General features: G+C 34.5%; 1 protein-coding gene across 1 annotated transcript in view; it reads right to left on the bottom strand.

Moving 5' to 3' along the window:
• CNTN5 (contactin 5) overlaps nucleotides 1-17,988 on the bottom strand; it is a 238,293-nt gene that overhangs the window by 163,880 nt on the left and 56,425 nt on the right. The window lies entirely within an intron of this gene.

Below are 17,988 nucleotides of genomic sequence, written 5' to 3'. Positions count from 1 at the left end.
AACAAATCAGTGACTTCTAAAAATAGCAGTTAAATCCAGTCCCTTGGTTCTCATTTTTATCCCATGAATCATCTATTCTATTTACCTGAACATTACATACTTTTCCCTTTATACTCATAATAATTAGTTGAGAAAAAGCGTTATTTCCTATTATTCTGTATGAGATCATATCATGATTTAATAAAAACCTAGATTAATTTATGCCTCAACACTAGAAATATCAGTAAAGTTAATGAGATTCTGATTTAGCAGGATGTTCCTTGCAGGGAATTATTCATGTGGAGTTTCACCAACTCTGACTTTAAAGCCTTAACCCTATGTAGACTTCTTTACACATGGCTCTCCTTTTGAGCTTATTTTACATTGTTTCATTCTTTCTTCACACTTTAAAACAAAATTTTGTTCACTACTCAAACCAGCACATCTGCTGTAATGTTATTTGTTCTCTAATCTCCCTCCTGTATAGCCTTCAAAAACCCGGCTTCAAAATGAGAAAACCTGAAGTTAGTATGAAAAAAAAAGCTGAATGTAAAGTTTCCACTACTGATCCAAGATGCAAACTGCTCCACTGGTATAACAAATTTCAAGCTTTTAGACTGAAATTTCCTGTGTGACTACTCATCTTCAGCAGCAACAGGAAGACAGTAATTTCAAGTATGTCAATCTGGTTCTCTCATACTTTCATCCCTATGAAGTCAAAATGTTTTTTTGATATAAAGTTAATCAAAAATGAAAGAGTCAAAGGGGTGACAGGAAACACCCTCAAAATTTAAATTTTGCTATGTGGTTTTCTTTTAATGATAGGAGAGGAATTGGTATAAGAAGTGTGAAACATATTACATCTTAGCCAGGCATGCACTTTGACTATAACAGTATAGAGACAATTAGAAATTCCAAATGATTTGTCCTTTCTATACTCATGTTGTACTGTCCCCTGACACCATGGTGAGAAAGGGACAGAAGCACAATGACGGCTTTTTCAAACAATATAAGCAAACTGTGCATATAGTGCTATAAAAATGCAGTATCTTATGAATCAATTTTTAGGAAGTTTACTCTAATTTTGAAATCAGATGAAAATTCTCTCCTAAAAACCCCCCTGGTGGTATCAATATAAAAATGCTATGTTAAAGGACTGAACATACTTAGCTGACAGGAGGGGAAGACTGCCTCAAAATCTCAAAATGGGGACTTGAACGGCACACACTGACTTTTTGCTAAAATCTTTTTTAGATTTATTAGTAATTCTGGTGGCTACACAGGACTCTAAGGAATTAAGAGCTCTCAGAAAGTTCTCTGAGTGTTCAGATTTTCCTTCCTCTTCTGTTATGTTGCAGGCAAAATACTAATTATGCCCCAAATATATCTCCAAAAATTTTATTACCGCATTTTGCCATAATGCTTTATCTGGCAAAAAATGATTCATGGCAGTACAAAATTCTACAAAGTGATGATAAATATACAAGTTCAAGGAAAATACATAGACTTTAACTGAAGACCTGTTACCAATTCAAATGGAAAGTAATCAGTCTCACTAATTGCTCTGGTTTAAAAGTAGTTCAAAGCAAATCCAAAACAGTCGTCAGTGTGGGTTCATTGGCAGTTCACACAGAAGAGAATTTTCTCCATTCATAGCCTAAAACCACTTACAATTAATTATTCATTTATTAATTAGAATTAATACTAAGGAACAGATTTCAGGCAATCAATTTTTGTGCCTCCAAGGAAATAAAATACTTAGTTCTTGCCAGTGCTGAATCCAGGGGATGCTGTCATTTTGTCACTTTCTTATTTTTGCTGTTAAAAATGGCATGGCACGGTTAAAAATGTGATGGATGAATGTGTACTGTTATAGGGTACTGAGACAAAAAAGAACAGAACTCCTGCAAAACCTGAAACTCAAAGCATTTATGCTATAAAGCTGTGATTAATACGGGTTTTTTCTGCTTTTTTTTTTTTTTTTTTTTTTTTTTTTCTTTACTTTTTGGTGCACACCTACAGAATCTGTATTCTAACCAGGACCCCAAACGCTTTAGTCCAGAAAAAAGTGCTAGCAGTTTACTTCTTGATTCTTGTCAGCCCATTGACATTGAAAGAATTGGTCCTATTTTTCATTTCTAAAAAGCAAAACTCCGGGAATATACTTTAAAGTACCTGAAGAATGCATCTGTATGCTCAGATCTGGAATGCATCTGGAATTCTTGGTCTCCTTTGCAGGTGAAAGGCCATTTCATGATTTTTTTTTGTCCTGTTAGACCTGGTTAATGAGTTCAGTAGATGCTTAAATAAAATTTTGAGGGTCATGTCCATACACTAGGCATAGGCTTCAGCAGAAATATCTCAGGAAAATGTTGCAGACCAGTCAGAAACAGCCACGGTTGGCTTGGGATCTGGGGACCTCACAGTTTTCAGCTGACAGAAGTAGATGGATGATCTTGCAGAAGTGATTTTACAAAAGGGTGTTCACAGAATGACTGCAATTAAGGGAAAATAGGTGTACCTTGACATTGATCCATTGTGCAAATATCTCACACTTCTAAATTTGCAGCCCAAGAAGAGGATGAATCATGCATTGCTGTTCACATTCTTGGACTCTGACTGTTTCTACTTTGTATGCAAGCAAAATTGCAAGTTAGAGTTTGTAAAAAGCAAAATTGCTAGCAAAGGCTGGCCAAGTACAAAACCTGGGGGTTTGTTTTGTTTTGCTGGTTTGTTTTTCTACTGTCAGTATTAAGCATAAGCCAATACCCAAGTGATTGCAAAGACATATCAAAAAAAACTAATAAAAAGACTATAATGGTGAATCAATATTTAAAACAGAGCTGTGTCTCTGTAGACAAGTGTGTAATCTATACTGTACATGCACAGTAAAATATTCTGAAACAGCAGTGGATTTAGTTACATGTCGCAAGTCCCACAGGAGTTCAACACAGGAGCACATGTAAACTGCAAGAAGAAAGGCATTGAAATATTATCTGAAATCCTACTCACACCAAATGGTAAACTGCTGAGTGAACTTTTAGGATTTCAGAACAAGAAGCCAAAGACCAAGCGGATGATACCAGGTCTATTTGTACACAGTTCACTGCAGGTTTTACTGACCATAAAGCCTGAATTTTCCTATAATGGTTTGTGTTACAAGATTTTAGAACCAGTGTCATTTGGCTAAGCACAAATACAACAGTCATTGCATTATTTTCTAATAGGATACTGAATTCCAGAGATCCATCTCAAGCCTGACGTAAATAAGGATGACCTTCAAGAATTTTTAAGCTAAAAGTCAGTGCTACCAAAATCTAAATAAACCAAACCAGAACTTTAAAATCAGAAAGTAATCACTTTAGATATGGACCTTATGAAGTTGTCTGCTTTTGATAAAAAAACTTATTAAATGTTTTTTCCATGCTGTACACAATTTGTTTTTAATAGGGAAAATTTTGAGACAAAAGAGAAAACTAAACACTGCGTTATACAGAAGTTTGGAGTTTTTTTAAGAATGTGTGCTGAGTTTATTTTTTTATTTTTATGCCTACCTATTTTATTTTTAATGTGACATAAATAGCAAAATGACAAAGAGGATGCAGAGCCCTTCCTGGAAATTGCACAAAAGAAAGTTTTCCACAGATACTTTGCATCAGCACAAATGGAACAGAGAATAAAAAGATTGAGAAATTATGTATTATAGAACAGTTGTAAATTGACATGTGTGTCGGGCTGAAAAAGTCTTCTGCTGCTAAATTCTCTTATATATAAAGTCTTGGTGTAAAAATTATTTAAGTAATTTTGGTAACTGCAAAGCTGATAGTTCCTTTTATGAATAGCCAACCTTGTTTCCAGAAGGATGTCTCTAATGAAAATATGAATCTTTTTATCTGAAGATTATTTGGAAAGTCTTCCTAATGTAGCCTTTCTAGTAGTAGTCCAATTTGTTTCTGTATTTTATTATGTACTTTTTACTAGACTATGTAGGTGAAAATCTGGGTCATTTGGTGATGAATAGTAAGAAGAGTTCATCTATTTCCTGACGGAAAGAATTTATAGTGTGAAATCTTGCTTACTCTAATTTCTTAAATGATTTTTGTAGTTCTATTTTCTCTGTTAAACAATACTAATTCCTAAACTGTCACAATGTGATGTACTTCCCATAATGGATGAAGCTGGAATACTGACATATCAGCATTTTTCCTAGCGCTTTTGGAGATATTCTGATGCAGAAATTGTCAGTACTAAGTTAATGCAAAAGTCTTTCTGTCATTGTGGGTCAGTTCAAAATAACCCCTGAAGTATTGTAAAGAGAGCTGTGCTGAAGCATTCAGATAAGATTCACTCCCATGTTTGTTACTGCCTGAATGTTTCCCACATTTGCTTCAGGGAAGAAATTGCTCCATTCATCCTTTTAACATGAGGTTTCTGGACAGCCTTTTTACCAGTCCTGTTAGCTAAGTGGTATGTTGGGTGCAAGTGAAGACATAACAAGAAGGTTGTTATATAAACTCTAGTAAGGCCACTGAAAACCTAAGTGTCCATAACATGGCTAAATTTTGCCTATTCAAGGGCAAAGCATGCAAAATACCCATGTCATAATTGCACTTCTATGGAGTTATAATGTTTGTACAAGAAATAATTCCAGTTCTAGACTTCATTTTATGATGTAGTGGGAGAGCCTGTTGGAAAAATATATTTCTCTTCATCCATTTAGAATTTGCTTTGATTACTCTAATTCCACAAGATGGCAGTACTTGATGAATAAATGGTATTGATGCCTGATGACAGCCAAAATCTGAGATAACTTGTGAGTTTTTGCAAATATGAAGTTTTTATTGCTATGTTTTGATCGATAAGTAAAACAGCAAAAAGTACACTTGAGACTACAGGCTGAATTTACTATACATATTATGTATTACATAGATATATACTTTTCAAATATGTTATTAAATATATTGAAATATATATATTCAATGAAAATTACAAGGTGGCTTTCCTTTGTCATTTAGAACTATTCTGTTTGAATGAAATAAACTGTAAGGAAATATATAGGCCTACGTCTCCCCTTCTGAAAATATAAAGCCTAATTTTATATTAAGCCAGCTTTGAACTTTTTCCTCACAATATTCTGTTCACCCTTATCTAGAGAATAAGGGTGCAATATGCAGTACCCTCTAATGGTGGGGAACACTTAACATTAAGAGGGAAAAGAGGCTTCTTTTTAGCTAAAATGAATAACAACAATGGGTTGTTCCTCCATCCTCCCAGTGCAACCAGATAAATAATTGTGGTGCATTTCTTTGTGCTGCTGTGGTTTATTATCAGTGCTCATTAATACTCCAAGAAAATATTTAATGAACATAATTTATTTGTTGCATTGTAACACACCCACATAGAGCAAACAGATATTGCCGATTTATCAGTTAGCAATGAAATTGCTTATTTCCTTCTCTGGGGGCTCTGTATCTACTGCTCACTTATCTGAACCAGAATTCTACCAATCACATGATTGTCTTTCTTTAGATTCAATTACAGTGATAAATGTCCAAATATTTTCTTTCTTATAACCACTCACACAGCTAATAACTAAAAATATTCTAGAAAAGGTAAATGTACTGTCAGGATTCATCTTGTTCTGGAGGATGCAAATATTATATTGTTGCTACCAGTGTAGACAGCCAATGTAGTCTCATTTGTACTTTAATATGTATGAAATGTAGCCAGTCACTGAAACATATAAAGACGGATGAAATGTATTTCATGAATACATGCACTCTTTAAAGAGACCACATAGCATACAACAAAAAATACAGGTTTGAAAAGGTATTGGATTATCAAGTGTATTTGATATCCATTGGTATGATTTTCATAATCAAAAAGAAACCTGTTCCAGAATGTGTCAAAATACTGTTATCAAAACCACACATTATTCGGTCCCTTCTCTTGCCCTCAGGCAAGACCAAATATTCTCAGTCCACTCTTAAAGAACGTCCAGTGATTTATATTCCTAAATTTAGGTCTTCACAATCACCTATTTTTTTTGATAATTGGACAGTTTTCTTTAATATTTGCCTATATTATTATTTTTTAAATACTGTTTATTGCCTACACCTAATACCATATTGGAAGTACTGAAAACATATTACTGGATAGCAGTATTAAACTTCTGCAGCTACAGTGGAATACCATTACCCCTGTGCATATCAAACCTGTTTGCAAGGCTGGATCAGCCAGATCTCTTCAACTTTTCTTCAGAAGTCCTGATTTTTAATCCTTTGTTTAATTTTATTATTTTCATCTCTACTGCTTTTCTACATCTTATAATGTAGGACCCAAAGCTGGACATCAACACTACAGAGCAGTGGAACAAGAGTCATTCATACTCCACAGGTAGCAGCTCTCTTAGGATGCCCTAGAATTCTACTACTGAATTTTTTTCTACTAAGTATTCTGTTATTTTTTGTAATTGCATTTTCTAAGGAAAAATGCCATTTAACCACTTATTCTTTTTTATTCTATTTGTATATTTGATCTTTGATAAGTACAGTAATCTGAATTTTGCCAAATTTAGTGCTATTCCTTGTGAGCCATTTCTCCAATGCACTAATCATTTTTGATTTCCATTCTGTACTCTGCAGTAATTGTAACCTCTTGCAGGGGTTATTCTCAAATGCTAAATATGCCTTTCTTTCCTCTAGGTCACACACACTTCCAAAAAATAAAATATAATTATATATATATTGTCAGTAACCTTCTCATGTAAAGAAATGTTTAGATATACTTTAAGGTCATTTTATTGTTCTTTTATGTAAATAAAGAAAATGCTTAAATGACAGAAATTTATGAGAAAAAAAGCTGATGGGAGAAACAAATAAATTTGTGATTATTATTTGAAAGAATTTTGTGAGGAAGACAAACACTGGAAACAGAAAATTCTCAACACAAGACAGAAAAACTACATAAAAATTTTAAATTTTTTTTGAAGCAATTAAGAGATTTTAAACAACAACTCTGTTATTGATATTCTATTTTTTTGGTAGGAATGGAAATCAATACTTATATAGAAAATTCCTTAATGCTACATAAAAATTGATGTTCTATGGTTTATAACACCCCAGGTAATACAAATGCCATTGTATATTGTTGTTTGCTGCGAAAAGTAGGAAATAAATTGGTGATAAAGAACAATAAAGTTAAATAATGTAAATAATTAATACTAGAGAATCACAGTTGAAACTACTGAAACACCTACAGCCAGCAGGACCAGGGCAGTGACCATCCCCCTGTACTCAGCACTGGTGAGGCCACAGCTCCAATCCTGTGTTCAGTTCTGGGCCCCTCACTGCAAGAAAGACATTGAGGGGCTGGAGTATGTCCAGAGAAGGGCAATGGAGCTGGGGACGGGTCTTGAACAGAAATCTTGTTAGGAACCTGGGGGTATTTAGCCTGGAGAAGGAGAGGTTCCAGGAGATCTCAGTCTCTAAAACTACCTGAAAGGAGATACTAGCCAGGTGGGGGTCAGTCTCTTCCCTCAAGCAAAAACTGAAATTATAAGAAGAAATGGCCTCAGGTTGTGCCAGGGGAAATTTGAATTAGATATTAGAAAAACTTCACCAAAAATGTTGTGGAAAATTGGAACAAGATTTCCAGGGAAGTGGTGAAATCAAAAACCCTGCAGTTATTTAGAAGACATACAGCCATGGCACTTCGGGTTGCTGGATTCAACGATCTTAAGGGTCTTCTCCAATCAAAATGATTCTATGATTAGTAATTTCGAAAGAGAAGAACCAAATTTGGTCTATCATTAGAAAAGGTAATCAAGACTATACACATCATTAAAAATTAATCTGTTTCAATCTTAGATGAAATAGTTCAATGGGTGATATGAGATTTAATTAATATCCAATTTTAAAAGTGAGATATAATTAACAATATTGGAAGAAAGTGTATCTAGTCAAACTAACCCATTTTTATAATTCTTTGTATTGACCAAGAGAGCAAAGTTTCTGTTATGTGCCTAGAATTCAAATTCATATTTTATAAAAGAACATGTTGACTAAAATATTTAGAATAACCTCAAAACTAACTTACTGTACATTGAAGGGAATAAAAGCTGACTGCCCAGCATGATCAAGAGGACCAGATGTGGAATTTTTTGTCCTCTGTTGCTGACCATTTTAACAATTAAAAGAAACCTATGCATTTGTAATCACTGATCTACAGGAAATATAAGATTTGTCAAAGACGAATATGCAGAAAAAAATCATTGATAATCTCAAATTAGTTTAGCTTATTATTATTAAAGCATTCTTAATGATGGAAATGTGTTGAATTTATGACACAAGTTGATTGTTTTTTAATAATTTGAATGAACAAGGGTTCTATGGTAATGCTTAACTAACTATTACATTAATATGAAAAGTGTGGCACTAGAAAATTATGAGTATGTTGTTTAATGCTGTGTAGAATATATGTGTAAATTATTTTCTCTGGAAAAACTTTCAACAGAATTTAAAAGATTTTTTTCCTTTTTTTCATTCACACTTTATGTTTCTCTTGTTCCCTGATCATGCTATGACCCTTGATTTTCTCTACAATTTAATGGCGCTGGTGATAGTTACTTCAGCAAGCTCTTCTTCTTCTCTAAGTTTGATGCAGTGGTGAGAATGATGAAAAATCCTACTCCCAAACTTTGTCACTTGTAGTGAACCCAGAGTCCTGCACCCAAGGAAACGACTGCTTTACATGGAAATTTCATTTTATGACTACTACAGTGATGCCAATAGATAATGCGTTTTGAAGGCATAACTAGGACATTTTTCAAAACAATAAAATAGAATTAATGTTTGGATGGTGATCATCCAAATTTATCGACTATTGCTCTGTCTTAACTCTTTTTCAGCTGAGAGATGCAAAATGCGTAATTTTCCTTATTCAGCAGAAGAAGCTCTGAAAAGCAAATTCTGTAATTTGGCTACAAATACTCACTAGTACTTCAATTATAATAGTATCAGTCTCTAAAGGAGCTTGTATATATGTTTCAGGTCAGTTTCTTGCTCTTACAAGAAAGAAAGCAATTTAAATTTGTCCCTTTACACCTCAGTCACCTTGATTCATGATGCCAGGAAGGATTAATAGTAGCAGAAAGATTTCTTTTACAAGATTTAAATTCAGGCTTCTGGGAATAGAAATGAAAAGAAAAGGCAAGTAGAACTCTAGTTTATATTTCAAAACACTCTTTTGGCAGAATTCACCAGTCTATACATGTAGTTGTTGTCAGAGGAATTGTACTGTCAAAACGTGGGTACTTGGAGCCTGTAGAGTTACCCTTGCGTGACTGCACACACTGAACTTAAGACATAGCCCACTGCCTCTCTGCTTTATAGTCTCTTGATATTAAGTGTTTTAATATAAATATAAAGACTTTTCCTGGGTCTGTCTTCAGTTCAGTGTTTGGTGAATTCCACCATGGACATGACACAATATGATTGATGAATCTTTCTCGGGCCTGCTTTTTGGTCTAATAGTATTTCTTATCCTAAGGTAACAAAAGGAAGTGACTTTCCAACAGTCCTGAATCAAGCCATAGTCAAATGGATATCTCCACTAACACATAATTCTTTTAATGTCTAATATTTGTTCCTCTCCTCACCAGCTCTTTTTACATCTACAAGAAATCCTAACACATACACACAAAACTTTATGGCCAATGAATACTTAGGACCTCTACGGATGATCATTGGAGACAGGTAACTACTCTCTCATTGTCCCTCTGAATATGTTTTTCAAATATATAAAAAAACCCAAACAACAAAATAGCAGTATAAATCTCATAATCCCCTAGATGTTAAAGATGTAGTTCTCAGCTCCTTCTTGGTATATTTTCTAGTCTTAAATGTACCAAGGAATGGATCGGCCATTACATTTTTCTGCACATAATGGAACTGGTGAACATATGCCTCAGAGAATAGCATAAAACCAATTTTATAGTCCGCAAAATAAATTTTTTACGTACTAAGAATGATGTTGACAGATGATTTTTTTTCTGCCTTAATTAAAAAATAAAGTGCAGATGACAAAGAAGAAACATGTCACATTAGCAAATTGCCCCAGAATGCTGATAATGCTGTTCAACCATGTTGTACAAATAAATCACCACAAATAGCGTCAGCAACAATAAATCATTTAAAGCGTAACAGTGTTGAGAATGTAACTTCTACCTTTTTCTACATACACTGTTGCATTACACTGTTGCATCCCTGTGCACACTGTTCTGCATTGCTGAAAACCCAGTGAACTGCTTCCACCCACCTTTTACTTATCACATAATTGTTATTGAGGCATAATATCTAGTCTTCTGTTGTCTTAATTTTAGCCCAGACCAGTATCACAGGGTTATGTATCCTCTCCTCAAACCCTTAGCAATAACAGTCTAAGTGAAACTATATATACATATTATTTGTTCCGTTACACATACATATCACGTGGAATAAGAAGGTATTTGTCCAACTCTTCTGTTCTTTTTATTTATTCTAAAGGAAATATCATTAATAAAATAATGCAAACAGCAGGCAGTCCTTCACTCTCTTCTGCTGATTATGTGCATAATTTTCAGAAGTCTTATTTTGTTTTTCAAAATCCACTTTCATTTAGGAAGAGGAAAGAATTGTGATATGATGCCTGTGAAGATTTTTAGCTTTTTCATATATTCGTAGCTTTGTAGATTTTTAATATATAGTTGTATACCTTGTAGCGCTTTCTTGCACTTTAGAATGGTAGTTACCCTTTCTCAGACATTATGTCACACTCTTGAAATTCTGTTTAGTTTTATTTTCAAGGAAAACAATTTCTAACAAGAACATCCTGTTTTGCACCAGCACTCAGGAGACATAACAAGATATAGGGCTAAGAACTCCAATGGAGCAGGTCCAAGGGTGGGTTACCAGGACAACCCTTCTCCCTTTGGATGTACTTGCTAGATATTCTAATTAGTTAAACTTAAAAAAACCTGAGAATTCAATCCTGTGTGTGCACATAAGTATATTTTGTGCACCTGAAAGCTTTAATTTAAAAACTGCCCTTTTTGTTATCAATTTTAATATTATTTGGAAAGTTTTCCTTCTGATTCTAGGCAACAAAAGATGTAGATCTTGTAAAGTAACAAGATCTGGATTGTAAATCAGTGCAATTTTAGTCTTTTTTTTTATATTTTCTTAATAGATCATCCACTGTTAGCCTCTGTAAAATAGGTATTGCTTCTTTCTTCTTGCATTTGGTAGAGCTGAAAATAGACTCTTCAGGATTGAAACTAGCTTGCTAAACTCCTAAAGGACTTTGTAGTTCTGCAGGAAAAGCCAAGCTGACAAATCCTTTACCAGTATTACCTAAATCCTTCTTTCCATTCTCCCTTCCTACTCCTGAATTTTTATCCCTGCAGTCTCCTATAGGACATTTTCTCACTTATTGAAAGAGGAAAAATAGCATGCAAGTTAATACTTCAATAAACCAATAAATGAAGTAAAATCTTCTGGTTGCAGGTTGTCCATTCTGGGGCAGCAGCATCAAAACAACAGGAACTGTATCAACTGGCTAAAGAAGTTATCAAAATGATTTTAACAGTATTGAAACAGATCATAAGAACATGGGAGATAGAATGGGAAATCAAATTATCAGAATTAAGTGTGATATCAATTATTACATTGTTAAAAAGATGGTCATAAAAAGTCACTTTTTCACTATTACTGCCTGGAAAACATATTTTGCTGACAGAAGATATAGAATGTACATTTGCTGCTGCACAGTGATTCATATCTGCCTATAATCAGATTGCTGTCTGAACCCTTATGATATTATGCATATACCTATCTAGTAATTTTCTCCTTGAAAAACCAATAATATATCCATATATATAAACACACATATATATATGTATTTCTAAATAGTTTCTAGTTTCCCCTTTGAAAAAGAAAAATGCAAACAAAATATCTCAACCATTCATACTGCTTCATCTATTTGGAAAAATCTTCCTGAACTGATTAAATCAGGCTTTATGAAAATCTATGTCTCATTAAGCTTTGTATCACCTCAAATGGTTGTTAAGTTCACTTTCATACTTACAAAATAAGGAATAACTGACTTTATTACATAGAGAAATTTATTAATGGAATCTGACAGAATTCAGAGATCAGTTCTGTCCAAAGCCTTCTGCCTCTGAATCAAAACCGATCTCCTAACATTTTCAGTAGTCATCTCCACCAGAATCACCATTGAATTCATTTAATCATGCCTAGTGTGGGAAGAATTGCATTGTCTGAAAACTTCCCTGTTTTCATCCTTTTTTTTTACATCCTTTAAGATTTCATCACAATGATCATGGACATAAAATACTAGAATCCAGAGCCTTAGAAATAGATAATTCCTCCTTCTGTTTCCTCTTGTTTCAGCTGTCTGAAATGGATCGGCATTGTATTTCTGGCTTCTTCTCCTTAATTACACAGATTAATGAGTGAGTTCTCACTCTATTATTTTCTGTGATATGAAGAGGTAATTAGGATTAATTAAGAATTTTCTAACTTAAACAAAATGGCCTTTCTGACAATTAACTAACTGAGATGTTAGTGAAATGGTATTTTTCAAGGTACCAGCTTAATAAAACATCAGATCTAAACAATGAATGGATTCTAATGGGAAGGAAACTATGAGTGGGTCAGTTCTGGGAGAGCCCTGCACCTCTGAGATGGTAGCTGCTGTATGTGACATCAGTCTTAAATCTGTGAACCTTGGGCTGCTGCTGTTTTACAAACCGTGTAGCCTTTGCCACAGAAAGCATTTGTGCAACACTTTAGTTGGTATCTTTTCAGCACAAACTGAGGAAAAGTGGTTGTGATACCATGAGCATCCATTTCTGTTAAACCTGGCAGGACAATGCTGTCTGGTTTAACCCCTAGACTAAGAGGTTTCTGTTAGTTATGTCTAATTGGTTGAGACATATCAGTAACAGGCTAGTAACATGTCTTGAGGGAAGAGGAGCTTGCCCACTACAGAAACTTTTCATCATTGTTCTATTTGTCAAACTGTAGACAAATAGTCATGTACAGCTGGTGCCTGAGAGGCAATAGTGCATGAGCCTGAGGGCCAACTCACTCCACATATTTTTAAAATTAATTAATCTCTAATGCTTCCTCCCTCTTTTCTTGTCATCTACTTTCACTTTGTTTCTCCTGAGCTGTCAGCTCGGGTAATACATGTAGACAATACTGTGACTGTGAAACTACAGCACACATCCCTTAAGCAGAGCCCTGTCAGGCCTGCCCCCATCATCCATTGTTGTGTGCTGCCTTAATTGGGCAAGGTCAACCATCTTCTTCTCACTACGTTTCCATAGTCCCTGAGGGGACAAACAGCTCTAGTGAGTGATACAGTGGGTGTAGGGACATATACCTTGCAGTTTCCAGTGTAAGTTAGTGTATTATTTGAAAGAATTACTAGATGTTTGAGAGGATGAGGAAGATTTTTCAACAGTGGTAATATCTGGAAAATTTTGTGGGGGGTTTTTTTCTGGTTTTTTTTTTTTTTTTTTTTTTTTTTTTTTTTTAATACTTATGAGTTCCTTGGAAGAATTTACTACAGTTGGACCAGTAATGTATTTTTGTTCATTTATTGCATTTAAAATTACATAAAAACCCAACAAACCAACCAGCAAAAAAAATCCAAAACCCAGAAAAACCCACCAAAATTCCAACAACAACACAAGAAACCCAACTAAACAAAAAATGAGAGAAAATCTAGACTTACTTATCCATACACCTACTACACAGACATTGTCTAGAATTTGGGGCACGTGCAATCATTAAAATGCAATTAAAATCTAATGACAACACATTTCCAACAGAGTGGGAGTAACTCCACTCTGGCAAATACAGCTTGTTAAAATGCTGCCCTACAGAAAATTTTGTAATTCCCAAAATCTTAAATTTCATATCCTCAGATGAATGCCTTCAACAAGATTGAGGAAGGAAACCTTAAAATGTGCTTCAGGGAAGTCAGCAGCAAAATTACTGGTCATGTATTGAGTAATGAAAAGACCATAGAAGAAAAAAAGTTAATTGCATTTTTTCATTCCATAATGAAAACTACAGGCATAGTCATCAATCAGTTGCACAAATAAAGAACACAGATTCCTATGTTGAGCAACTTCAGGGGCCATGGACATTCTATTTAATGATAACACCCATGCAAATTATCATTACTAGACATGAAAGTTTCAAAAGCAGTCTAGTAAAAGTGACAAAGTAGACAATGCAAGAGTGAAACACCTTTATGATTCTTCCAAGCAAATATGTGATGTGTGAAGAGATAAGATGACCCTATGAAGTTAACACAGAATTAGGATAGGAATATAAAAGTTAAGATACTCTGAACCTGTCCTCTAATGCTTTTTATTCTCCCATTTCTGTAAAGGAAAATTTAAGGTTTATTCAAATTATCCATAGAAAACAAATCATCACAAGGCTATAATTAAGTCTAATAGGCAAATGCAGGAAGCCTTCAACTCATGATATCTAACTCATTCGTTTGATACATGGAACTCTCAAACAGAGGTTTTAAAACATTCTGTATAGATAATTTATAAGTTATAGACATGCAAAGTAGAGATAAGAAAGTTGCCATCTTGTATTTTATATGTGACATAATAAGTGTTTATTAAATAAACCTTTCCATCCTGTGCAGTAAGCAATTATTTTCTGCTATTGTTACTTAAGCGGCCTATTTCTGATTCCCAGCATCATGCTCCTACTAGGAATTAAAATGAATGAAGAACAAACTATGGCATGTAATTACGAGAAATAAAAACAGAACTGAGTATTTTATAGTGTTTATATAGATCCCCTTAGTACAGGTCAACAGCTGGTGAAGTCTAGGATACTAGGATTTGGCTTCCATTATAACAGGAATATAAGTTTTAAGGAGAAAAAACAATAACAACAACCCCCCAACCCCCAACCATCCTCTCAACCTCACTTTTGTTAGTAGAAGAGGAAGTATACTGGAGAATTGGACAGTTCTACCTTCTCAGCAAGTCTAGCAGTTAGGAAGAGATGATAATTTTTTACAGTGAATGTGGAATGTTCAATTTGCCAATACCAGCTTCATACATATTAACCTCTATAAACTAAGAGAAGGTACTGAGTGATTAGTAAGTTCTGTTTAGCTTATGAGAGAGTCATGGTTAGAGGCATGACCTGTCTGTCTCCTTTGGTAAACTGCGAGTTTCCAGTACTTTGATAGGTACCAGCAAAGCCTCGATCTCAAGGCAAAAGGGGAGATATCACTTTCACCAACATACTGGCCTTTCCTGGAAGCAAATTATTTAACTTTTTATGCTAAATTGATTTGAAAATTCAAATTTTGAAAAAAACAACCCAAATATATGATAGAAAAGAATCTGGATGTTACTTTACTGTTTAATACATAATATTGTTTAATACAGTATAAGCCACAGTCAGGAAGAAATCCTGTACTGACAGGTTTATGTGATGAAGTGTATCCACTCATGCCTGGAGAGGGCTGGAGCATCAGAAATCTAAGAAATTGAAGGCTTCCTGTGATTTTGAAGAAACTGTTAAAGGCTAGATCTACATATAGGACAGAAGTTCTCTGATGTTGTGGACTGAAATGACACCGTTGGGTGTCTGGATCCTGGGACTTAATTTTAAAATAATAACACTAGCTTAAAATAACCTTGTGACCTTCAGCTACATATAGACAGACATCTGAGAATTGTATTCCCAAAATCAGCTTAGTAAATTGAGATCCAGAGGGTGCATGGACCCCTTCAGAACAGAATTTGCTGGGTCCTGCATGTAGATACCTGAGCCAATTGCCTGTAAACAAGGTAATGAGCACCCTAAGTGCAGTCCAGCCCAAATATAACCATCTTGTTATCATAACTAATTTGCCTGGAGAAGTTTACTAACCATTCTCTACCTGAATGAGGTGATTTAGAGCCTGTCTTATTATTTTTATATATGATTTGTGCAGTGTTCAAACCAGGGGAGTTCTAAGGCTATGTTGCATTTCAGTTGGACTTGGTTTCCAACTAGTAGTGAAGCTGAAGTCCGAAACTGCAGATTTAATGCAAATGCAGCTTTCATGTTCCTTTAGCAGACCCTGAACAGTAAGAAGTGATAGGTTTGTATTTACTTCCAAGGTGGATGTCTGACTATGTCTGAAGTATGCATAAATAGGAGCTTAGAATGACTTAAAGAAACTTTATTTTGTGTGAGTTTCTCCAATTAATAAGAGGACCAAGAAAACTGTGTAGGTAACAGAAGAACAGGACAAAAGTTTCTGATGCACAGTAGCAGGAATTTCTTAGCAGCTTGCCTGTCTAGCAGCACAGTATACAGACATACAGACATGGATGGGAAGGACTGTGATCCCCATGGCACTGGACATTTGTCATGAAAAGTACAGTTTTATAACAGTAAAGGGGAGGTATAAAAGATGCAGCTTACAGCACAGTTTCCAAACGTTGTAAGATCAGCTTTACTTTTTAGAAAGAGATTAAAAAAAATGTTATAGTTTAACATCTGTACAGATGACACATGCTGCAGATAGATTATGTAGCAGAGCTCCCTCCAGACGGCAGCATCCCTCTGAGGCAAGATGGAGCACACATCTGCCTTCCCCTGTGTGCATCAGAGCTCTACTCATTCTAACAATGGGAATCCTCGTTCTCCATTAAGCTCACAGTGAAAGCCTTGAATAAAAGCCTTAAAAAGCTCAGCTGAAAGTATTAATTCTGAGGGAAACATGTAAATCTGGATGAAAACTTCCATTCATTTTTAATCTTGCTATGGTAAACCTTGTAATTAAGATGATTAAATGACTGAATAAAACCCTATATTTACATCATTTAGAATACCACAATGAAAAACCATAATCCTGTTTATGGAAAGAAAACAGTAGAGGCATTTTAAATTGGAAACATCAAACAAAGCTTGTTATTTAAACAGTCAGTAATTAATGTAACTCTTGCTTAGCAAGGACAACTAAGAGTTAACTGCCTAGGAAACCTATCTTGGAGAAAAGAAATAATTGGGAAGAATCAGATATTGTGTTTATGAAAGAAAAAAAAGATAAAATGTTGTGTTTATGAATGATCAAGTTATCTACATTTAATATATTTCACAGGAGACAGTTAAGGATTAGCAACAAAAACAGTGCTAGTGGGATAGCTTCTGGAGTAGTCACATCAAAAGGATACAGGACTCCCAAGGAAGTTAGAGGCAGCATTTTTTTTATGAGCAATGGTCCAGGAAAAGCAGGAGGTGACAATCTCTTGGCGGCTGTTTGACATAAAGAATTGGCAGAAAAATCTTTTCATTGAATATATTTTCCTTCACCATTTTGAAAGAGTGGATAATGTCTCTCCAAAAAAACTCCCTCAGTTTGTTGCCTTGCTATTACTCAGCAAGATGACAATAACTTAAAAAACTAATTTATTAAACTAAAGAGATAAGTCTCATCTGAATCTGCACTGCAATATTCAGAATCTATTTCAGGTGCTTACCACCCCACATTCCCCCTTGTTTTCCCTGTAAAATAATATTTGGACAACAATCTAATGAAGGCCTATATGAATAATATAAATACATCACAAGTTTGTGTGTGTTTGTATGTTTAATGCATTACCTCTTGATAATATATCACCGCATAAATAAACAGAAATCAAGTCTATATGCATATGCAATTGCCTCTCTGATTAAAATCTTGTCAAAAGAAATTAGTGTAGTATTTTTTTCAGTCAGTGGTGCTTTGCAAAGGCTTTCAGACTTTTTTTCTAAAATTGTATTCTGTAAGAACGGAATGTAGGTACTATTTAATCAAAAATATTTACTTTATCTTCCATTTGAAAACATATTAATAAAATTATATCTCTCTTAATACAGTGTTCTTTCACTAAGTCATCTTTCTTTTTCCACATTGTCTAAAAGGGCT

This window comes from Vidua macroura, chromosome 2 (genome assembly GCF_024509145.1).
Source record: "Vidua macroura isolate BioBank_ID:100142 chromosome 2, ASM2450914v1, whole genome shotgun sequence".
Classification (NCBI taxonomy): Eukaryota; Metazoa; Chordata; class Aves; order Passeriformes; family Viduidae; genus Vidua; species Vidua macroura.
Note: the sequence above shows the minus strand (reverse complement) of the source record. Positions and strands in the feature narration are given on the sequence as shown.